The sequence below is a fragment of the Echeneis naucrates genome, chromosome 8, assembly GCF_900963305.1.
Source record: "Echeneis naucrates chromosome 8, fEcheNa1.1, whole genome shotgun sequence".
Lineage (NCBI taxonomy): Eukaryota > Metazoa > Chordata > Actinopteri > Carangiformes > Echeneidae > Echeneis > Echeneis naucrates.
In genome coordinates, this window is record NC_042518.1 from 15,737,209 (window position 1) to 15,744,370 (window position 7,162).

Sequence of the window (7,162 nt, forward strand, 5' to 3'; positions counted from 1 at the left end):
AATAGCTTGGCCAGGCGTCGTTATATCCTAAAGGCTGGTCTTGATGCTTAGCTAGCTCCAGGTGATACCTGATTACCGTACTGGCGTTGTGAGGTGTTTTTCTTTTATTTTTTAAACACTTAGCCACAGCTTGGCTGTTTCTCACTGTTTCCAGTCTGCTGGCTTAAGTGTTATTAGCCACTTTACAGACATGAGTAGTATCATTCTTCTCCAGTAACTTTCATCAAGATGATGAATGAATGTAGCCAAATGTCCAAAATTTAAACTATTCTGTCAAAGTCCACCATGCCACTTTTTTTCCTATAGAACCACAGTGCCTTTGTTTGACTTCACATCAGGGTTTCTTTCTTTTTTTTTTTTTTTCTCTTTCTCTACATCCCCACATTCTAACATTTAACCTTCCCCCGTTTTCCTCTTTATGTCCTACATTCTCTGATAAGGCCCAAAAAGGCACACAGCCAGCCTCAATAAAGAAGCATTCTTTCCTGATAGTGTTTCTTTGTGAGGGTAGAACACTTTCTAACTACAATTATGGTAATTTTCATGTTTCAAAGGATTACATGATCCAATATCAATCCCGTGTTTAAAAGTAAATTAGAAAAGCCACGAGTGAAAGACATTAATCTGACAATGTTTCCTCATTCCTAGAAAGTTAACATTTAACTGGTTTCACTGCAACAATGTCCTCCAGACACTCTGTCATTAACAATTCACCGGCTCTCATGTAGCGGCCACTCCATGATGCGTTACTGCGTTACTTATGTATTTTTTTTCCACAGTTGCGGTTCGTTTATGGGCAGTTTCATGAAAGCTTGTTTTGTTCGCAAAGCAGCGTTTTGGGATGAGTTCATCTTGGAGGACAGAGTGGAAGAAAGAGCAAAAGAGCATTCCCACATTGAGGAAGGGGGAGAAAAGGGTAGGTGTGGGTCGGGGAGGGATGTATGACGAACTACATTGTGGGGGTGAGTCATGAGAATTGGTAACAGGCCACTGTGAGATTTATTCAAAACTCTTCAGTTACCGACAGCAGCCCACCAGCACTCTTCACCGGGGGTCAGATTCTGGGAAGAATCTTTTCACCTCCACAGAGAGGGCGCAAGCTGCACTGAGGAATGAAGCCTTTCAGTTTCTTTTGTGTGATGATGATGCTGGGAAAATCCATCACAATCACTTTATGGTCCGTCATCATTTTTTTTTTTTTTTTTTTTACCTCCTAGTACATTTTATAAAAGATAAAAAAGATGATTATAATGTTAAGATGTCCCGTATGTGTCTGTAGTGTGTTGTCTTTTAGAACATCAGTGCCTCATTAGCTGGGTTATGTTTTCTTTTCTCAGGCCATGGTGAAGAATTACTAAAACCAGGGTGTTAGTCAGTGAATAAGTGTCTGCACATAAAGGAAACAGCTAGCAGCAGATTAGTAAAACAATAGTCAATCTAACAAGTATTCAGGAAATGTCACAATATATTTACTAGCCAGACGGGAGGATTATAAATGGAGTCTATCGTGGCCATAGCAAATGAGGTAGAAGTGATTTTAGGGCACTTAGCATTATTGTTAAAAATACCTCATTACAACACTCCATTGTCCACATTCAATAGGTGCACCTCTCAGCATGCACTCCCACTGGCCAATCGCAACGCACACATTTCTGCTCACCTAACTATTGTATAAGCATTTTAATTCCAATGAAAATAAGGCTGTAAATTTCAACAGGCAGACAAAAGAGGCTGACTTCCTGTCAGGAAAGCGTTTCCATGAGAAATGCAGTAAAATACAACAAGGTAGATAAGGCGAACAAGTAGCTTATCCCAGACAGACTGATTAGTCTCTCATTGTTGTTGTTGTTCTGTTTTTGTTTTGCTTTTTTCAGGCAATGAAGTGATTCCCAATTTGTCATTTCAAAAGGTTGCATAAGCCAGGTTTGTTATGATTCAGTTATTCACAAATGAAATTAAAATAACTAAGATATGGGAGACATTTTATTCTTGACCTAAGAAATGGCCACAGTCTCACCTCAAGGTCCATTTAGTAGTGTTCCTGTAAATGTAGAAAATTTCCATGACAACTGAACAACCTGGGGATCAAGATCATTTGATATAATCAAAAGCTCCAGAACAGCTATTAAATGGACCTTGAGGAGAGACAGTTTGGTCTTGTTTCACAGGACTTAGTTTTTTGTTTCCTGTTCTGTTCATTTTCTTGCAACTCCTCAGATTTATCTCATGACCCCTTGGTAGTTCCAAACCCCAAAGTGATTGTGCATGATAAGTCTGTCTCCATGTGATGGAGTGGTGGAAAACGTGGCTGTAATAAGAGTCAGGGTTACTGTTTCGAGAGATTGCGAGGTAAAGTTGGTTACCAATGTTACTATTAACTGATTCTTTCTTCCAAAGTAGAGCACAATAATAGCAGTTTGTGAGTTTACAGGTTGTCAACAAAAAGCTGCATTCACGGAGTGTGACGCCATAAACAGGTCACAACAAGTTAAAATGCATTCGAAGCACCAGCACCAAAAGAACCAACATTTTTAAGAGCAGAGACTCTGATATAAGTTACATGTACCAAGGACTGCAAATGATGTTACCACTAGAAATAAGGGCAGTAGAAGTTAAATTAAATTGTAGTTTCTCTCTTATGGCCTGGACACCGTCAAAGATTTATTTCATCGACATATTATCTGATAATCTAACCTCTGGACTGCACCATACCATGCGGAAAAAACTGAATGAGTCTCTGTGCTGCGTCCAAGTGCGTATTGCATTCGATCTGCGAACTCCATCCAGCTCTTTATTCAATTTGGGTAAGTTTACACTTCAGCAACATTATCTAATGTTACCTGAGATGTCTGTACATTTGTTTCCCACGCCAAAATGAAGTTGTTCATGTTGCCTTTGGAGTGATTTTGGATCTCCACCCCTCTAGTTAAGTCCGGTCATACAGCCTTCTGCTTCTCGCTGACCACTGTGTGTCTCCGAGGAATGTAATCTGGATTCACCATTCCAACCATTCTCAGTGGAACAAGCTTCTGATTTCTATCAGAGCTTGGGATGGGCACCCCTCACCCCTCTTCAAGAATCTCTTCAAAACTCATCCCTGCAAAGATCTCCCCCCATCTTAAAAATACAACCATGTCCAAATAAGACTCATTCCTTTATTTGATGTACTTGCACTTAAAGATATGTCAAATAACTGCTTCCTGTTCCTCTAACTGTACTGGGGCTTAAGAGATAGCCATTACTAGATGAGTCAGATGAAGCAAGTGGTTAGAAAGAAAAAGCTGTTTGTCTACCTGTGTTATTGTTGTTACATGCATTATGTGTACTGTGTGAACACAGAGCTTGATGGGAGGAGCAACAGCTTAAAAGTGTGTCGGGGGAAAGAGACGATGAATGGCTTTTCCAAGCTGAGCCGGGCGCAGATCATCTCTCATGTATTTATGTTAAACTCTGCCATATTTGCCTGATACTGTGACCAAATCCTGTGGCCATTTACATCTGATCACGTGATTCCTCAGATGCACAATCCACCACTATTGAATTAAATCATATTTGTTTTCTTGGAACCAGCTGAATAACCCTCTTCAAAAGATATGTAATGACTGAGAAAGAGATCCTGTAGCGTAAAGCCAGCTAAAAAAAAAAAAAAACCCACCACGAAAGCTCTTCCTCTTCCCCTCGCCCATGTCTTTCTGTTTATATTATTATATATTCTTGAAGAAATGTATTCTTTACATTGTTCCGTAGTAGTTCCAAAAAAAAAAAAAAAAAAAACCAAGCTGAAACCCTTCATTACCAGCATGCTCCATGAGTGTGGCGTGGGCCTACGCAGGGGAAACCAGCAGGCAGTTTGGCTCACCCAGAGCATCACAGAGGCCAGACGGGGTATGTTTCACTGATCCTGTACTTAACTGACACCATAAGTATTGTTATTCCCTCTCTGGGTCCGTGTGTATCTTACATAAAAAGAAGAGAGGTAAACTGGACTCTGGAGGCTTTTTTGGTAACGTCAGAAGCATGGGAAGTACGTTTCGTCGGACCAATCGCCGTAGTAAGGACAAGACAAGGCAGAATTTTTTGAATTTCTAGGCTGTAATTGGGTTGCTTTCTCCCTGGTTGTTTGGTTTTGGATCAGTGTCATTTTTAGTAATGTGTATTTTGTAACTCTTTCCTATGTCATTTCCTGAGGCTGGAACGTGAAATGTGTGCGAAAGTATAAAACTGCACTACGATAAGCCGGTCCACAGAACCAGTCATTTGCCTTTTGGTGCTCACAGCGCTGATAAACCCACGGCTGCAGGAAGTGAATTGCTCAACACGTTGTAGGTTTCAGTGTTTTTATTGGCTGACACTATTCAACCTCTGGAACCTATTAAAACCAGCTCAGCTTGGCGCACACACACACACATGCGTTCTCACATATCATATGTACTGTACTGTATGTGTGACAGTGTGAGAGCTGAGTTATTGAACCCGGCTCTAGGCTGCATGCTTGTCTGTACCCATGAATGATGGTTATAGATGCACACTTTGAAATTCACATTTGTCTGCAGAACACCCAACTAAAATCACACACACACACACACAAACACACGTGTACGCACAGACAAGGCTGAGCTCATAACCAATACCTGTTAATTTGTACAAAAAGGAAAATACCCATTATGTTTATGGTATGTATGATTCAGGTACTAGCTGTGTGAACTAAACTCTGTGAATATGATCGCTCAAAGCAAACACAACCCCATATTGGCTCTTTCATTCCTGACCTGGCAGCTTTATTGGCCATATCTTGAGTGACACAGACTATATAAAAAATCCTGCAATAAATCCTGTCTTATTGAATGTTCTAGTTTCATGCCCTTTTGTGCTGCTGCTGAATGGATATTATCCTGGAGGGTTGATGACATACAGACTGCTTGTGAGGCTTTCAGAAGCTTTTTGGTTTGTTAGTTAGATTAGTTCTGCTGCTAAAAGCAGGTGATGTATTTGTCCATCACAGCATTTATTCATTCACTCGTCTTCTACCGCTTATCTGTCTCTGGGTCACGGTGCCTGGAGCCAATCCCAGCTCACTCTGGGTGAGGGGCGGGGTCACCCTGGACAGGTCACCAGTCCATCACAGGGCCAACACACAGAGACAGACAGAGACCAACAACCACTCACACTCACACTCAGACCTACAGACAATTTAGAGTCACCAGTTAGCCCAAACATGATGAAGAAACCCACACAGGCACGGGGAGAACATGCAAACTCCACACAGAAAGGCCCCAGGTCGGGAATCAAACCTGTGACCTTCTTGTTATCACAACAAAATTAGCAAAATTCACTTCATGTGCAATATGACTTCAAAGAAGCTCTCAAGTAAGTTAGTTTATCTATTGCCACGCAGCTAACAATAAGATTAACAGCTGTTCATTTAGCAGTCAGGGAAAAAAGTTCAGGTGAGTTCATTAACAAACACCATTTTTTATGCACCAACATCTGGCTCCTGAAGTGGAGAACAACACTGATGTGACCTCTCAAGTCTTTTCTTCCACTGACGTTAACATGCCAACCATCTAGCCTTCCCCCTTCCTGTCTCTTTCCAAATGCGACTCACTACGGCCTCCGCTCTGCGCTGTTCAGAGGGCAAAGCGTAACCTCCAAACGCAACAAACACTCCTCACCAGCTGCTCCCAGCCAGGAGCCACATTAAGACGCAGAGAAAACTGTAGCCCTTTCACCATTGTGCATTTTAAATAGCGCGTGCGTGTGTGTACACCTTATGATCAGGCTGACTGTAACGGTGTCAGGCTGCTGCTCTTGATGACGGATCTTCGGTATAGTACCAAACACAGATATGGAGCAGTTGCAGGACCATAGCTGTGATGAATGATGGCATGTTCTGTGAGTGCAGACGGTGACAGGGTCTAGCACATGGCGACTAGGGGACCCCAGCACCCTGCTGTGTTACTGTGAGCTGTGAAGGTATGCAAGGTATTCCACAATAAAACCTTGACAGGAGACAAGGAATATATTCTCTCCAGGCTGGTGTCTGACCCTTGGGGCCAAGTAACCAAATCATTTCATTGGAATATATGGCTAAATGTACCTTTATGCTCCCAGAGAGCCAAAATTCTCTAAACCATCATTTTGTGTGTTTTGTTGCTTGGAAACTAATAACTTTCTGGACGGTCTTATCCCATTTCCCTGTTTGTGATGATGAGCTGCCCAAAGTGAAAGGAGAGCACTGTCATCACCAGAGAGGGGTCATTTATTTAAACACATGGTTGCTGTTATGATTATCCTGATTAGCCTTTGAGATTCAGTGTTCTTTAGTCTGATCTTCTTTGGAACTGACTCCGCTGTCCTCGTCTTGCATCAATTCAAGTAAATTATCCTCCAGTCTCTTTCCCACTGTCCTCGCTCTGGGTCACATGATTCTCTCACCACTTTCAGGCAGATGCAGGCCCTTAATTGGCATAAACAGATCGCTACAGTGTTGGAGTTGAGTGAAGTTTAAAGATCATATGGACCGGCTTTTGTTTAAATATGAGGTTTTATTGGAAAGCTTACGAGGGAAGTGATTGAGCAGAGCAGGAAACGCGGGGAGCTGCATGGGTTTCAGTTCTATTTGGATACCAGAACAATGAGATGATCCTACTTCCAGTCAACTCAGTCAGTCAGAGGCCTCCCACCATGTGTGTGTTGTTAGGGTTTCAGCATTTTGGCTGACAACGGAGAACGTCTGGACAGCATATGTTGGTTCTCCTGCTGAGAAGTAGCCCACTCTATTTAGGTTGTACAAATCGAAGCGTGATAGGAAATCTTTTCTTCCTAGTTAGCAGGTCGCTGGTCACGACTCTCCCATACTGTATCTAGGCTCAGTCACTGTTCTCCTGTGAGTTCCTCCGCACAGTCTGGACCTATAAATATTTGACCCATTAACCTTACACACTCCTAAAATTGCATGTGTCACATTACTCAGTATGTGTGGGAGGAAATGAGCAGCTTGGTAATTAATGTTGTACTGTTGTCCTGTGCATTCCAGGCCAAACTTGAATCAAACTTCTTGTCTTTTAAATGCAGCCAGTATTCTCAGATGAATGGATAGTTTTCTGCTAGTAGCTGCTTCTATCTGTTTAGTTTCGCTCCAAGCCTTTTTTTTTTTTAATGG